We start from the raw sequence: 15,683 nt of genomic DNA, 5'->3' as shown, positions 1-15,683 counted from the left end.
CCCATCGCACTCCTCCCTCACCCCCGTGGCGGCGACGACACATTCAAACGTCCTCCCTATCAACTTATGGTAGTTGCCGTGCCTACCTTGGTGACAAGGGGTGATGGGGAATCAGGGTTCGATTCTGGAGAGGGAGCCTGAAAAACGGCTACCACATCCAAGTAAGGCAGCAGGCGTGCAATTACCCACTCCTGATCTGGGGAGGTAGTGACGAAAATACCAGGATTCTTTGAGGCCGTCATTGGAATGAGTCCACTTTAAATCCTTAAAGGTGAAAAAACAAACAAACAAAATAAATAAATCCTTAAAGGTGGATCTATTGGAGGGCAAGTGTGGTGTCTGCAGCAGCTGCGGTAATTCCAGCTCCAATAGTTTATTAAAGTTGCTCCAGTTAAAAAGCTCGTTGTTGGATCTTGGGAGCGGGCAGCGGTCCTCCGCTAGGGCAGCCACCGCCTGTCCCAGCCTTGCCTCTCGGCGGCCCCTCGATGCTCTTAGCTGAGTGTCCCCCAGCGCCTGAAGCATTTACTTTGAAAAAATTAATGTTCAAAGCAGGCCCAAGCCGACTGGATACCGCAGCTAGGAATAATGGAATAGGACCGCGATTCTATTTTGTTAGTTTTCGGAGCTGAGGCCATGATTGAGAGGGATGACCAGGGGCATTTGTATTGTGCCGCTAGAGGTGAAATTCTTGTCTGGGCAAGACGGACCAGAACGAAAGCATTTGCCAAGAATGTTTTCATTAACCGAGAACGAAAGTCAGAGGTTCCAAGATAAGCAGATACCGTCCTAGCTCCGACCATAAACGATGCCGACTGGCGATGTGGCAGCGTTATTCCCATGACCCACCGGGCAGCTTCCAGGAAACCAAAGTGTTTGGATTCCAGGGCGAGTATGGTTGCCGAGCTGGAACTTAAAGGCTTGGCGGGGGATCCCTGGGTGGCGCAGCGGTTTGGCGCCTGCCTTTGGCCCAGGGCGTGATCCTGGAGACCCGGGATCGAATCCCACATCAGGCTCCCGGTGCATGGAGCCTGCTCCTCCCTCTGCCTGTGTCTCTGCCTCTCTCTCTCTCTCTCTCTCTCTGTGACTATCATAAATAAATAAAAAAATTAAAAAAAATTAAAAAAAAAAAAAGGCTTGGCGGAAGGGCACCACCAAGAGTGGAGCCTGCGGCTTAATTGGACTCAACACAGGAAATGTCACCCAACCCGGACACAGATTGATAGCTCTTCTCAGTTCCGTGGGTGGTGGTGCTTGGCCATTCTTAGTTGGTGGAGCAATTTGTCTGGTTAATTCCGATAACAAACGAGACTGTCATTCTAAGTAGTTACACGACTCCCAAGCGATTGGCGTCCCCCAGCTTCTTAGAGGGACAAGTGGCATTCAGCCAACCGAGATTGAGCAATAAATAACAGGTCTGTGTCGCCCTTACATGTCCGGGGCTGCATGTGGCTCAGCGTGTGCCTACCTTATGCCACCCCGGCATTCATGATGGGTATCGGGGATGGCAAGGATTCCCTATGAACAAGGAATTCCCGGTAGGTGGGGGGTCATAAGCTTGCGTTAAGTCCGTGACCTTTGTACACACTGCCCGTCTCTACTACCGACTGGACGGTTTAGTGACGCCTTCCGGATCGCTCCCCGCCCCCCACCCCCTTGGCCAACGTCCTGGCAGAGTGCTGAGAAGATGGTCCAACTTAACTAGAGGAAGTAAAAGTCCTAACAAGGTTTCCATTTGTGAACCTGCAGAAGGATCATTAATGAGAATGCAGCAGCGGCTGGCCTGCGGGTGCGGGCTTCAGCTTGCGGAGTTTTCACCGCTGCGGTGCGGGCGGGCCAGCGTGCTGCCACCTGCGAGCCTCGGGGACGAGAGAAGCGCGTATGCACCGGGGGAAAGGGGTTGTGTGAGGCAGATGGAAGAAGGGTCGGGGCTGCCTGGAGGCGCAACCGAGCCCAGAGACTCGACGTCCTCGGGCGGGGGCGCGGCGGACGGCGGTGATCGCCCAGAGGGAAGGAGGGCGCCGGCGACGACTTCTGGTGGGGGGAGGCGGCCCGTGCCCTCCTCCCGTGGCCCTGGCGGGCGGGGGGGGATCTTCGACATCTTCCCCTCCCGGGGCTGCCGCCGCGGGGTCCGACACCGCCCCTTCGGCGGTTGCGGCTCGTCCTTCTGCTCCATGGCCCCCTCCACACCCCGCCTTCCCCGCGCAGGTTGGTCAAGGGTTGTGGGGGAGGCGCGCACCCCCCGACCTTCGCCTTCCGCACTGGTCGTCCCTAGTCACGGCCGCGCCCCACACGGGGCGCGCTTGGCCCATCTCCGGTTGTGCGACAAGGCGGCAGGCCCCCCGCGACGTCGGGGGCGCTGGGGAAGGGTCGGGTCCGCCCGACCCCGGGGGGCCTCGGAGCCTCCGCTCACGCGGGGGGCGCCCGCCCAGGAACGTTCTCCCGGCCAGCGGACTGCTGCTCCGCCCCCGCCCCCCCGCTTAGCGCGTCTCCCTCCTCGCCCGCCGCCCCAGCCCTGGGTCATCCCGTCGCCTTCTCCGTCCCCACCTCCACCGCCCCTACTCGCGCGCCCTGCCCGCTCGCGCCTCGCTTCCCGCTGCAGCAGCCCCGCACTCAGGCGACGGAGGCCTGGGTCGCGGATGTGGGGAGCGCCGGGCGGGGGCGGGATTCTAAGGTGCCGTGGCTCGGGCTGCTTCGGAAGCAAGGTCGAGCCAGGACCGCCCCCGTGGCTTTAGGGGCGGGAAGGGACCCGGGAGAGAGGATAGCATCGGGCGGTGGCGGGGCCTGCGTCCCGGGCCGGCAGCGTCAGGGGCTCGTGCCCCTTGCGGAGTGTTGGCCGCGCCCGGTCCCCGCGCCGTCGTGGCGGCCGCCTGTGCCCTCGTTCCCCCGTAAGGCCTCGCCCGTCCCGCACCCCCGTCCAGGTACAGCGCGCGTCCCGGTCCCGAGGTTTAAGGACCCCTTGGGGGTCGCCGTCCGCCTCAGGACGGGGCGGTCGGGCCAGTGGGGACAGTCCCTTCTCCCCCAGACTCCGCCGCCCGAGCCCTCTCCCAGGGCTGGGATCGTCGCGGCCGCCGGGAGGGGCTGCCCCGTGGCCGTCAGGCCGCGCGCCGGCGCATGTGCCCCGCGTCCCCGGTGTGGGGCGGCGCAGGTGGGAGCCCCTGGGCGCCTGTGGGGTTGTCCGAGCTCATCCCCCCACGCGCGTGCGCGGGGTCGGTGGCCGGTCGCCCCGTCGTCCGACCCTCCAGAAACTCTTGGAGCGTGAGTGTGGTGTCGTGCTTTCCGGGCCTGCGGGAGGCTCCCTCCGGGAGGTGCCGAGCCAGGGGCGGGGCTTCCCCTCCGCCCCAAACTCGTGGGACTCCGCGGAGGATCGCTCGGCTCCTGCGGTGATGAAGGACGCAGCTAGCTGCGGGGATTAATGTGCACCGCAGGACACACCGATCAGGGAAACGGCAGACGCACTTGCGGCCCCGGGCTCCTCTCGCGGCTACGGCCTGGCCTGAGCGTCGCTGGGCGATCAATCGCCGCCCCCCGGGAGTCTTGTCCCCGCCTCCCGCCCAGGGGGTGGCGCGGCTGGGGGTTCCCTCGCGAGGTCCGTGGTGCGGACGCTCCGTCCCCCTAAGGGCAGACTCGGAGGCCGCCTCCGCCCCCCCACCCGGTCCCCGCGGCTCCCGGCCCACCCCCGCCCCGCCTCGCCCCGCCGGGAGCGTGCGGGGACGGTGGGCGGTGCGTGGGGTCGAGAACCGAGCGGGCGCCGGGGCGGGGGGGGGGGGGGTGGCGCCGCCTCCGAGGAAGGGAGAGAGAGGCGAGAGCTCGCGACGAGGGCGGTGGCTGTGGCTGCTGCGGTTCCCTCTGGGGGGATCCCTCGCGCCACCCGCGGCCTTGGCGGTCGCCCGGGTTGTGCTTTGGGGGCGGCTGTGTCCCGTGCCGCTGGCGGGTCGTGGTCAGTCGAGGTGCGGGCGGCGGCCGCGGTGATCCCGGCCGCGTTCCCGTCCCCCACCCTGGCCCGCGCCGCCCCTCGCCTCCCAGCGGGCGATCCCGGCCTTCCCCCTGGCGGTGTGTCTCGCGCGGAGGCCGAGGCCGAGGCCGAGTCGCGCGCGGGGCGGAGACTCCGGGACACGAGAGCCCCGGGGGCGGCCGGCGGGACACCACGGCGCCGCTGCACGCTTCACCGCCCCGGGTTGCGGCCGCGCCGCGCTCCGCGCCGTGAGCCCCGGGTGCTCGGGGTCCACGGGGAAATAAGGGTGTCAGGGGGAAGGCGCCGCCAGTCCGGCGCCCGGCGAGGAGCCTGCGACAGAGTGAGCCGGGGGATGTCGCGGGCGGAGGAGGAGGAAAGCCGGGTGTCCCGCGGGTGGCGCGGCGGCGGGGTTGTTGGCGGCTGGGGTCCAGGGTGACCGCCGTGCCTCGACGCCCCCCTGCCCCCGCTGGTGCCCTGGTGCCCGCGCCTCCCCTCGCGGCGCACACACCCTCGCTCCCCTCCTTTCCCCCTCATTCGTCCTCTCCCGGTCCTCCAAGCCCGGCAGGGCCCTCCGCCTGCACCGCCTCGTGCTTGCATGCCCTCCGCCTGCACCGCCGCCACGTGCTTGCATGCCCTCCGCCTGCACCGCCACGTGCTTGCATGCCCTCCGCCTGCACCGCCTCGTGCTTGCATGCCCTCCACCTGCACCGCCGGCTCCTGCTTGCATGCCCTCCGCCTGCACCGCTACCACGTGCTTGCATGCCGGGGTCCTCCGTGGGGCCGGTTGCATCTCCCTCCCCTCCTCTCCCGGCCTCACGGCCCCTCGCGCCCTGCCCTGGGCGTGCCCTCTGAGATGGAGGCTCAGATCAGACGTTGGCGACCCACTGAATTTAAGCATATTAGCAGAGAAAAAGAAACCAGGATTCCTTTAGTAAGGACGAGTGAACAAGGAAAATCCCAGCGCCGAATCCCCGCCACTCGGTGGGGCTCAGGAAATGCGGGTATGGAAGACCCACTCCCCGGCGGTCTTCTGATCCAGGCCCAGCCCGTGCAGGTGTGAGGCGTGTAGCGGACCCGGCGCACTGGGCCCTGGTCTCCCCGGCGTGGGGTTGCTTGGGAATGCAGCCCAAAGCGGTGGAAACTCCATCTAAGGCTAGAAGTACCGGCACAAGACCCATAGTCAACAGGTACTGTAAGGGAAGATTGAGAAGAGCTTTGAAGTGAGTTCAAGAGGGCCATTAAGAGGTAAATGGGTGGGGTCCACGCAGTCCGCCCGGAGATGCAAAGCCGATGTGGGTGGCCCTGCTAGTGCTGGTGCCCTGGGATCTTTCCCGCCCCCAGTTCCTCCCCACCGCTCCCGTGTGGTCCCTCCTCCCCTGAGGGGGGCTCCAGCGGGTGCGGGGTGGGGGGCGGAGCTGGGAGTGGGGTCAGCTGTGGACCGCCCGTCTCCCTTCCCCCCGCTGGAGACTGCTACGAGGTGGCACATTTCCACCTTGGCGGTGCCCCCGGATCCGCCCTGGGAGGGCTGGGAAAGCCATTGGGGATGGTGGCTTGGGGCCCACCCACCTGGTGTTACAGCCCCCTGGCAGCAGTGCTCGAGGAATCCCCAGCGGGCCCAGCTTACCGTGGAGGCGCTCTCCCCTCTCCCGGCGCCCACCTCCGCGGTGGGGGCGGGGGTGCTGGAGGAGAGGATTGGAGGAATGGGGTACCTGGGTGATGGACATTTAGGAGGGCTTGTGATGTAATTAGCACTGGTTGTTGTATGGAACTAATGAATCACTGAACTCTGCCTCTGAAACTAATAATATACTATATGTTAATTGAATTTAAATAAAATATCTTAAAATTTTAAGATTATTAAAGGGCTTCAAGGTATTGTAGTGGTAGCGTGTAAGGACTAGTAGGCGGCCTTGTAGTCCAGCTTGTTTTTTAAAAGATAGGATATGGGACTCCTGGGTGGTTCAGCGGTGAGCATCTGCCTTTGGCTCAGGGCGCCATCCCAGAGGCGGGGATGGAGTCCCCCAGCAGGCTCCTTGCAGGGAGCCTGCTTCTCCCTCTGCCTGTCTCTGCCTTTCTCTGTGTGTCTCTCATGAATAAAATAATAAATAAAATCTTAAAAAAAATTAAAAGGATAGGAGTTTATAATTGATCCAAGATACTTAAAACATTTTACCACTCATTTAAAAATTATTAAACTTGGGGCACTTGACTGGCTCAGTCAGTGGAGCATGCAACTCTGAATCTTGGGGTTGTGGGTCCGAGCCCCAGGTTGGGTGTAGAGATTACTTAAAAATAAGTAAATAAAAATTGTTAAACTTGAAGAATTTTCCTATTTGAGAAACATAAGCTTGATCAGATAATTTAGTAGCTTTTAAGACATTTTTCTTCGAACAGTTGTCACAGATAAGCATATAAGGTGAATACAAATATAAAAATACATAGAGCATAAAGAATAGTAAAACAAAACAGCATGGTGTGCTGATTATCTACATTAAGGATTAGAGCACTAAAATGCCCTTTGAAGCCCCTTATGTTAAATGGGTCTTATACAATGCTAACTGAAATAAGTCAGTCAGAGAAAGACAAATACCATAGGATTGCATTCATGGATTTTATGAAACAAAACAAACTAGCAAAGGGGGGGGGGGTAATGAGAGAAGCGAACTAAGAAACACACTCTTAATCATAGAGAATAAACTAATGAATACCAGATGAGGGGGAGGGGAGGATGGGGATGACGGAGGGCACCTGTGATAAGTACCAGGCATTGTATCCAAGTGATGTTGTACACCTGAAACTATATTATACTATGTTAACAAACAGGAATTCAAGTAAAACTTTAAAATAACAACTGTTAGTATTGATGAAACAGATGCACACAAGAATAAAAACAGAAAGTAAATTGAATATCTGTATAAAAGGTATTTAGAGCCACAAATCCTTTCCTTAGCTCGAGACAGAAACTCTTAACTCTACAGAGACAAGGGATCCCTGGGTGGTGCAGCGGTTTAGCGCCTGCCTTTGGCCCAGAGCGCGATCCTGGAGACCCGGGATCAAATCCCACATCGGGCTCCCAGTGCATGGAGCCTGCTTCTCCCTCAGCTGTGTCTCTGCCTCTCTCTCTCTCTCTCTCTCTCTCTCTCTCTCTCTCTGGCTATCATAAATAAATAAAAAATAAAAATAAAATAAAAACCTGATATTAAAAAAAATAAAAACTCTACAGAGACAATAATGCTAACCCTAAACTTAATCCGAACTTTAACCTACCAATAACACTAAACCTATTACTAACAGAAAACCAAACACCCACCACAAGCCCCTAACACATACAACTGAACACTAATGACCACCGTAATCCAAACCCTAACCCCTAAACCCAAACCCTAACCCCTAAACCCAAACCCTAACCCTAACTGTAAACCCGAACTTGAACCCAAACCTATACCCACACCTGGACCCTAACCCTAACCTGAACCTGAACCCTAACCTTAACTCTAACCCTAACCCCTTATCTGAACCCTAACACCTTACCCTAAACCCTAACCCTAACTGTATTGCTGTCCCTATCCCTACCCCTGAGCATCACCCTACCCTACCCCTACCCTAACCCTATTCTTACCCTTTACCCTACACCTACTCCTAACCCTACTTGAACCCCAAATCTAGCCCTGACTCTACACCCACCTCTAAACTTATGCGTACCCTTACCCCAACTCTCACCAAATCCTATCCTTACCCTAACCTAAACCAACCACGTCCCCTCCCCCTAAATCTAACCTTACCCCAAACACTACTCCTACCCCTAACCCTAGTGCTATGCCTAATTCAGCTCCTACTACTATCCCTACCTCTACCACTACACCTAATCTAGCCTCACCCCAAACCCTACCTACACTTTAACCCTACTGTTGAGAGAGGTTGTAACTCATTCCAGTGGTAGACTACTTGAAAGTTGCAGGCCAGGACAGGAAAGATGCTTTCTCAGTGAAAACTACCTGAACTCTGCCCTTGCCTATCCACTACCGAGGGTGGAGCTAGCTGGCTAACCTCCCTCAGATGTGAGGGCTGGCACGTTAAAAGGTTCCCTCCAGAAGGGTCTGGTTCTCACACTGAAGCCCACAGCCTTGCCACACTGCCCAGGCTCCTCTGTCTGCTGGGCTGAGAGGTTCGACTTTCCTCATGGAAGGGGCCAGTGGAGAGCTGCACTCAGGAACTGTGGTGTCCCAAAGGCCTTCCAGTGCTTGGGACATCCTCTCCACACCTGGTGGGGAGACAGGTTTGAACTCCCTTCATAGAAAAGCTAGCCTTGGAACGCCTGAGTGGCTCAGCGGTTGGGTGCCTGCCTTTGGCTCAGGTCATGATCCCTGGATCCGGGATCGAGTCCTGAATCGGGCTCCCAGTGAGGAGCCTGCTTCTCCCTCTGCCTGTGTCTCTGCCTCTCCTCTCAATCTGTGTCTCTCATGAATAAATAAAAATTTTTAAAAAGATTTTATTTATTTACTCATGAGAGACAGAGAGAGGCAGGCTCCACGCAGGAAGCCCGACGTGGGACTCGATCCCGAGACTCCAGGACCACGCCCTGGGCCGAAAGCAGGAACCAAACCGCTGAGCCATCCAGGGATCCCAATAAATAAATCCTAAAAAAGAAAAGAAAAGAAAAGAAAAGCTAGCCTTCTAGGAAGGCCTGAGCCTCAGAACTCAGGCCAGCTCATTTCCCCTATGCCCCATACAACTGCTGGGGAGGCGGAGTCTCCCATGCCTCTGGGAGAGGGAGGCCAAGTGGTGAGAAAAATCAAGGGGAGCTTTATCCTCAGAGGAAAGTAGCCTACTTTCCCTTGGCGCCGCCACCACTGCTGAGACACCTGCTCACACTCCCTGAGGTGAGAAGTGAGCTGCCAGGGGACACTCCAGGGAGGCCTGTGTCCCCTAAAGCTGGACAGCACATTCTAGGGCCCCTGGGAACCTCCTGAGCAGCTGGCTTCTCAAGCCCTTCCCGGAGATGGCAGTGGAAAGCTGCCCTCACGGGACCCTTGGGCCCAGGGTTCAGGATAATGAGTTCCATTAGGTCTCCAGCCTCAGGTGGAGCCAGGGCCACTTCCACCTGGGAGGGACTAGTGGAAAGTTTCCTTCAAGGGAAAGGAAGGCTAGTTCCTCAGCATTCAGGAGGTTGCATGGTATCTCTAGGTTTCAAAACTTAGAATAAACAATAGTTCAGATTTGAAAGGATTTCCTGTTCTGTATAGTTTTTATAGTCTGAATTGTCAATTCCATTTATCTCAGGAAAAAAACCCACACTTGGAATAAAATTCACCTTATGTTCCTATAGCAGTTTTTTTTTAGGATTTTATTAATTTATTCATGAGAGACAGAGAGATGACAAAGACACAAGCAGAGTTCGAAGAAGCAGGCTCCATGCAGGAAGTCCGATGTGAGTCTCGATCCCTGGACTCCAGGATCATGCTCTGGGCTGAACACAGGTGCCAAACCACTGAGCAACCCAGGGATCCCCCCTTTAGCAGTTTAGTAATGGCCTTGTCCCTATGCTCTCTTGTATCATGGGGAAGCTGGGAATAGCATGTATCCCAGCATTACTGAATCTTTAGTAAGGGCCTAGCACTGTGGGGGTAAGCTACGGTTCCTGATCTTAATATTTGCAATCCAGGTGAGGATACAAAAGCAATTTGCAATAAATTTTGAATGCCTACTATGTGCTAGCACAGTCCTACACACAAGGCAGTAAGTGGCATGATCTTTTCCTAGAAAAGTTGATACCACCTCATCACATCCGTTAAGATAGCTACTATCAAGCAAATAAGTGTTGGCAAGAATGTAGAGACTGGAACCCTTATGCATTTGGAAATGTAATATGGTACAGCTGCTGTGGAAAACAGTATGGAAGCGCCTCAAAAATTTAAAAATAACTACCATATGATCCAGCAATTCCGCTTCAAGGCATATACCCAAAAGAACTGAAAACAGGGTCTCAGACATATTCATACACCCACATTCATAACAGCATTACTGACAAAAGGTTAAATGTGGAAGCAGCCCAAGTCTATCAACAGATGAATGGATGAGCAAAATATGGTATATACAATGAGGTATTAGCCTCTGAGGAGGATATTCTGCGATATACTACATCATGGATGAAACTTATGTATCCTAAGTGAAAAAAGATGAAAAGACAGATACTGTAGGATTCCACTTCTATGAGACAGTCAAAATCATAAAAACAAATTGTAATGATGGTTGTGAGGCGCCAGGAGGAGGGGATGGAGAGCTATTGCTTAATAGATAGTTTCAGTTTTACAAGATGAAGTTACAGGGATGGATGATGGTTGAAGAACAAAATGAATGTAATACCACTATACCATGTGCTTAAGAATGGTTAAGATGAGGGCAGCCCAGGTGGCTCATCGGTTTAGCACTGCCTTCGGGCAGGGGCCTGATCCTGGAGACCTGGGATCAAGTCCTACATCAGGCTCCCTGCATGGAGCCTGCTTCTCCCTGTGTCTCTGCCTCTGTCTCATGAATAAATAAAATCTTTTTAAAAAATGGTTAAGATAAATTGTAGTTTACAAAAAAATTCCAAAAAGAAACAAAAAAACATTGAGTTAAAAAGAGGATCAAGGGGATCCCTGGGTGGCTCAGGGGTTTGCACCTGCCTTCGGCCTAGGGTGAGATCCTAGGGTACTGGGATTGAGTCCCACATCGGGCTCCTTGCATGGGGCCTGCTTCTCCCTCTCCATGAATAAATAAAAATCTTTTAAAAAAAATAATAAAAAGAGGATCAAATTTGTATAGGTTAATTAAGCCGGATGAACAGGGCTTACAAACTAAAGTGTAGCTGTGGCGCAGGTAAAGGCTTTTAAAGAAGGGTGGTATGTGCCTACATACTGCAGGATACTGAGGAGCAGAGACAGTTCCTCTAGGTTGGGCCAGGCCCTTCCCAGCTGATAAGAGGGGTCTGTGGGCGCCTGGGTGGCTCAGGTCATGATTTCAGGGTCCTGTGATGGAGCCCCTCGTGGGACTCTGAGCTCAGTGGGGAGTCTGCTTCTCTCGCTCCTCGCTCTCTGCCCCTCCCCCCACTTGTGTGCTCTAAAATCTTTAAAAAAAGTCAAGAGACATACCTGGCACTTGTGAGAAGTAGCCACAATCAGGAAAATGAATTAGAGGGACCACTTCAGCTTTACCATCCACCACACTAATAATACCTCCCCCACAGGCTCTCATGACACCATAAAATAGACTACAGAACTCATACACAAGAAAGCATAAACTTGGGATTACCTATACAAGTGGAGTAATAAGAAAAAGGAAGTCCATATAGACTTGCAGTTGCCAAGAAAGTAGCTGGAATCCAATTACTAATGCCTTTTGATGTTCAAAGCCAACTTCTTTTAAGATTTTCAAATAATCTCTACGCCCAACATAAGGCTTGAATTTATAGCCCCAAGATAAAGCGATGCATGCTCTACCACCCAAACAAGCCGGGAACCCCTAGAGCCAACTCTAAAAGTGAAGGAAAAGGGATGCCTGGGTGATTTAGAAGTTGAGCGTCTGCCTTTGGCTCAGGTCGTGATCCCAGGGTCCTGGGATCAAGTCCCACAGCAGGGTCCCCTCAAGGAGACTGCTTCTCCCTCTGCCTGTGTCTCTGGCTCTCATGAATAAATAAAATCTTAAGGAAAAAAAAAAAGGTGAAGGAAAAAAGGTCATTTAAATCTTGAGTCAGGGATCCCTGGGTGGCGTAGCGGTTTGGCGCCTGCCTTTGGCCCAGGGCGCGATCCTGGAGACTCGGGATCGAATCCCACGTCGGGCTCCCTGCATGGAGCCTGCTTCTCCCTCTGCCTCCCTCCCTCTCTCTCTGTGTGACTATCATAAATAAATAAAATTTAAAAAATAATAATAAATCTTGAGTCAAATAGCAGACAAGAAACCACTACTTCTGACATAACCATCCTGGCAAAGTTGAGCACATAAATGGTCCTGCCTTACAAAATAGACAAGCGCAATAATTGAAACTTGAGTACTGTCCTAATCAAAGGTAAGACACATTCCTGCTGCTCTTCACTTATTCCATTTGCACCAGGCCTTTAGAACCAGTATTTCAGGGGATCCTTGGGTGGCTCAGCGGTTTAGCGCCTGCCTTTGGCCCAGGGCATGATCCTGGAGTCCCGGCATCGAGTCCCACGTCGGGCTCCCGGCGTGGAGCCTGCTTCTCCCTCCTCCTGTGTCTCTGTCTCTCTCTCTGTGTCTATCATGAATAAATAAATAAATCTTTAAAAAAGAACCAGTATTTCGTTACCATGCATGAAGCACAGGGACATCATCGATCAGGTCATTAAAGCTGTACTTAATGCCACTCTCACTCCAAGTTTACATATGCTATTGGGGTACGCATTAATGTCCATTTTCGGTCTACTAGATCCAATAAATAAGACCTCATCTACCTTTCCTTTTCACTTAGTTTTCATTTTCCCTACTGTACATCTAGCTTTAGAGATTTTTTTTTAGGTTTTATTTATTCATGAAAAACACACACACATACAGAGAGGCAGAGACACAGGCAGAGGGAGAAGCAGGCTCCATGCAGGGAGCCCGACGCAGGACTCAATCCCAGGACCCCAGTATCATCTCCTGGGCTGAAGGCAGGCACAAAACCACTGAGCCACCCAGGGATTCCCTTTAGAGAGTTCTTATATGTGTGGAAATTATAAAACTTTCTAGGGATCCCTGGGTGGTGCAGCGGTTTAGCGCCTGCCTTTGGCCCAGGGCGTGATCCTGGAGACCTGGGATCGAGTCCCACGTCGGGCTCCTGGTGCATGGAGCCTGCTTCTCCCTCTGCCTGTGTCTCTCTCTCTGTCTCTCATGAATAAATAAATAAAGCCTTTAAAAAAAAAAAAAACTTTCTAAGGCTAGAACTTTTAAATTCACAGAAAAGCCAGGCCTAAAAATTTTAACAAATTTAAATTTAACATAAAGTATGTTAACATAGTTTTAAAAGCTAATCATATATTATCTTCCAACAATTCTCACTGTATTTTTTCAATCTAATCTCTGTAATTTAATTTTTATCTTCAGACTTCTACCTAGTAATTAGTACTGTAGTTGAGCTCCGCCCGTATCAACTAATCAGCAAGTTAGATGTACTTGAGTGGAGGTAGTTGTTTCCATTTTGCCACTCACTTGAAACTTCAACAAACTAGTTATCACCAAGCTTTTTCATGAGTTACTATGTTAAGCAACACATAGTGGAAAAAGAAAAAAAGGAAAAGCATTTAGCCAGGCAAAATAGTTATTCCCAAGACTTCAGTAATTTTATTACTGCTCCAGTAATTTTCCTTGAAATGTCGATTGTACCAAGTCCCCAGAAAATTACAAGACTTTAAGGTTCTGAGCAAGATAAGACGCAAATAGGAAAGCAGTATGTAAGGTTCCAAAATAGGGTCTCTTCCACTGGTGGTTTTATTTAAGAAAAATTTTAGAGGAGTCAGTGGGGGGAGGGGCAGAGATAGGGAGATTCCCCCAGGGCCCAAAGATCATGACCTGAGCTGAAACCAGGAGTTGGTCACTCAACTATCTTAACCACCCAGGCCCCCTGCATTGGTGATTATTTTCTAGCATTTCCCCAGTTCTAGGTTTGGAAAGGGAACAAAAACAGTACTTCAAGCAAGAGTACCTGAAGCAGGTGTGATTACAACTGCCTAGCCAATACGTCTTAGCTACAAGTAAAACTATCAAAGTGTTTTTCGCTTGACATGACCATCACCTGCTAACTTGTTAAAATACAAATATGAAGATCACCCCAAACAAGGGGGAACACAAATTGAAATTTCTAGTGGAGCACATCCGTATTTTAACAAAGCCTCCATGTAATTCTGCTGCATAACATTTCAGAATCACTAAAGGAAAATCATTTTGTTTGTATTCTAGTGGTTACTTTAAGCATCTTGGCCTCACCCGTACCCATCACAGGACTTGCATAGAAGTGAAAGGGTTTATTTCACTTTTTTAGATTTTTGAGGCACCTGGGTGGCTCAAGTGAGGTTAACCATCCACTCTTGATTTGGGCTCAGGTCATTATCATAGGGTTGTGAGAGGGAGCCTTGTTCTGGGCTCTCCATCTACCCTTCCTCTACCAGGTAATGCTCTTAAAAAATTATCTATACACCCAACATGGAGCTAGAGCTTATAACCTTGAGATCGAGTCACATGCTCTACCCACTATGTCAACCAGGTACCCTGGAAGGGCATTTAAAACCCCAGCTCAACATATAGTTACCAGGGAATACCCAATCCTAAATGCCTGACTGCTCAATATTTGAGCTTTCAGTTACACTAAGCCATATTCTATAATGGAAATAGAAGAGCACACAGCCGCTGCTAGCCCTAGTACAAATGAACTTATTAAATAATCCACACAGACCGGACTACTTTACTATTCTGATTCGGTTTCGAAGATTTTTTTTTTTTTTGGTGGGGGGGGGGGAATCTGTAGATTCCACCACCCAATGTGGGGCTCAAACTCACAATCCCAAGATCAAGTCTGCATGCCCCACTAAGCCAGGCAGGAACCCCACTGTTCTATTTAAAAAAATGTTCTGTAGCGTTCCTGCAGACTTGTACTACACGCCACCGGCCTCATTTTAAAGTTATTTGAGGGATCCCTGGGTGGCTCAGTGGTCTGGTGCCTGCCTTCGGCCCAGGGCGTGATCCTGAAGACCCAGGATCGAGTCCCGCGTCTGGCTCCCTGTGTGGAGCCTGCTTCTCCCTCTGCCTGTCTCATACATATATAAATAAAAATCTTTAAAAAAATATTCAGATAATGGATATAATCTTAAAAATTTCCTTAGACTCCTATTAATTACTCTCTCTAGAAGATAGTGTACTCTGGGGCAGCCCAGGTGGCTCAGCGGTTTAGCACCGCCTTCAGCCCAGGGCCTGATCCTGGGGAACGCTGGTTCCATGTCAGGCTTCGAGTCCCATGTCAGGCTTCCGGCGGGGAGCCTGCTTCTCCCTCTGCCTGTGTCTGTGGCTCTCTGTGTCTCGTGAATAAATAAATCAAATCTTTAAAAAAAAAAAAAAAGTGTACTCTGGTGAGAAATTCGCTTTCTTCATTAATAAAATTTTAAATCAAAATTTTAGGAGACCTAAATCAATACAGCTGGCCAACTCCAGTCTTTAGTAAATTCACGATCAAATCCAAATTTACCAAAAGTAGGCTTAAAAAAAAAAAATCAATACAAACTCAAGGAATTTCCTTCACAGAGGATTAACATTAAGATTAAACTAAAGGCTAAAATTAAAATGATGGTGGAAAAAATGTTCTTAAATTTTATACCAGGTTTAAGTGAAAACATTCCTATGAAAAAAGGTTTGCCATAATCTGGGAATTACTAATAGCATATTTCTAAGAATTTTTTGCTTTCCAAATATTAGCAAATGAAGATACTGAACTTTCTCTTCTATAGCTTGATACAGCCAACAAAGTAGGACCTATGAAAAAAAAAGGCTATCACTGACAGGAAACAAGTAGGGATTCCGAAACACACATAATGCTTTGTTTTGCTTGCTGTTAGTTAACGGTTACAATTAAACAGAAGTGTTGGTAATTAGTAAAGGCCAAAATTAAACTGCAGAAATAAACTGGCAAGGATTTTTTGTGCATGTCACATTAAAAAAACTTTAACTGCCTTTCAGAGATACATCATGAAATCTTGATATGTCCTTT

Source organism: Canis lupus, chromosome 11 (genome assembly GCF_003254725.2).
Source record: "Canis lupus dingo isolate Sandy chromosome 11, ASM325472v2, whole genome shotgun sequence".
Taxonomy (NCBI): Eukaryota; Metazoa; Chordata; class Mammalia; order Carnivora; family Canidae; genus Canis; species Canis lupus.
The sequence above is the reverse complement of the archived record's forward strand: the minus strand, read 5'-3'. Positions refer to the sequence as shown.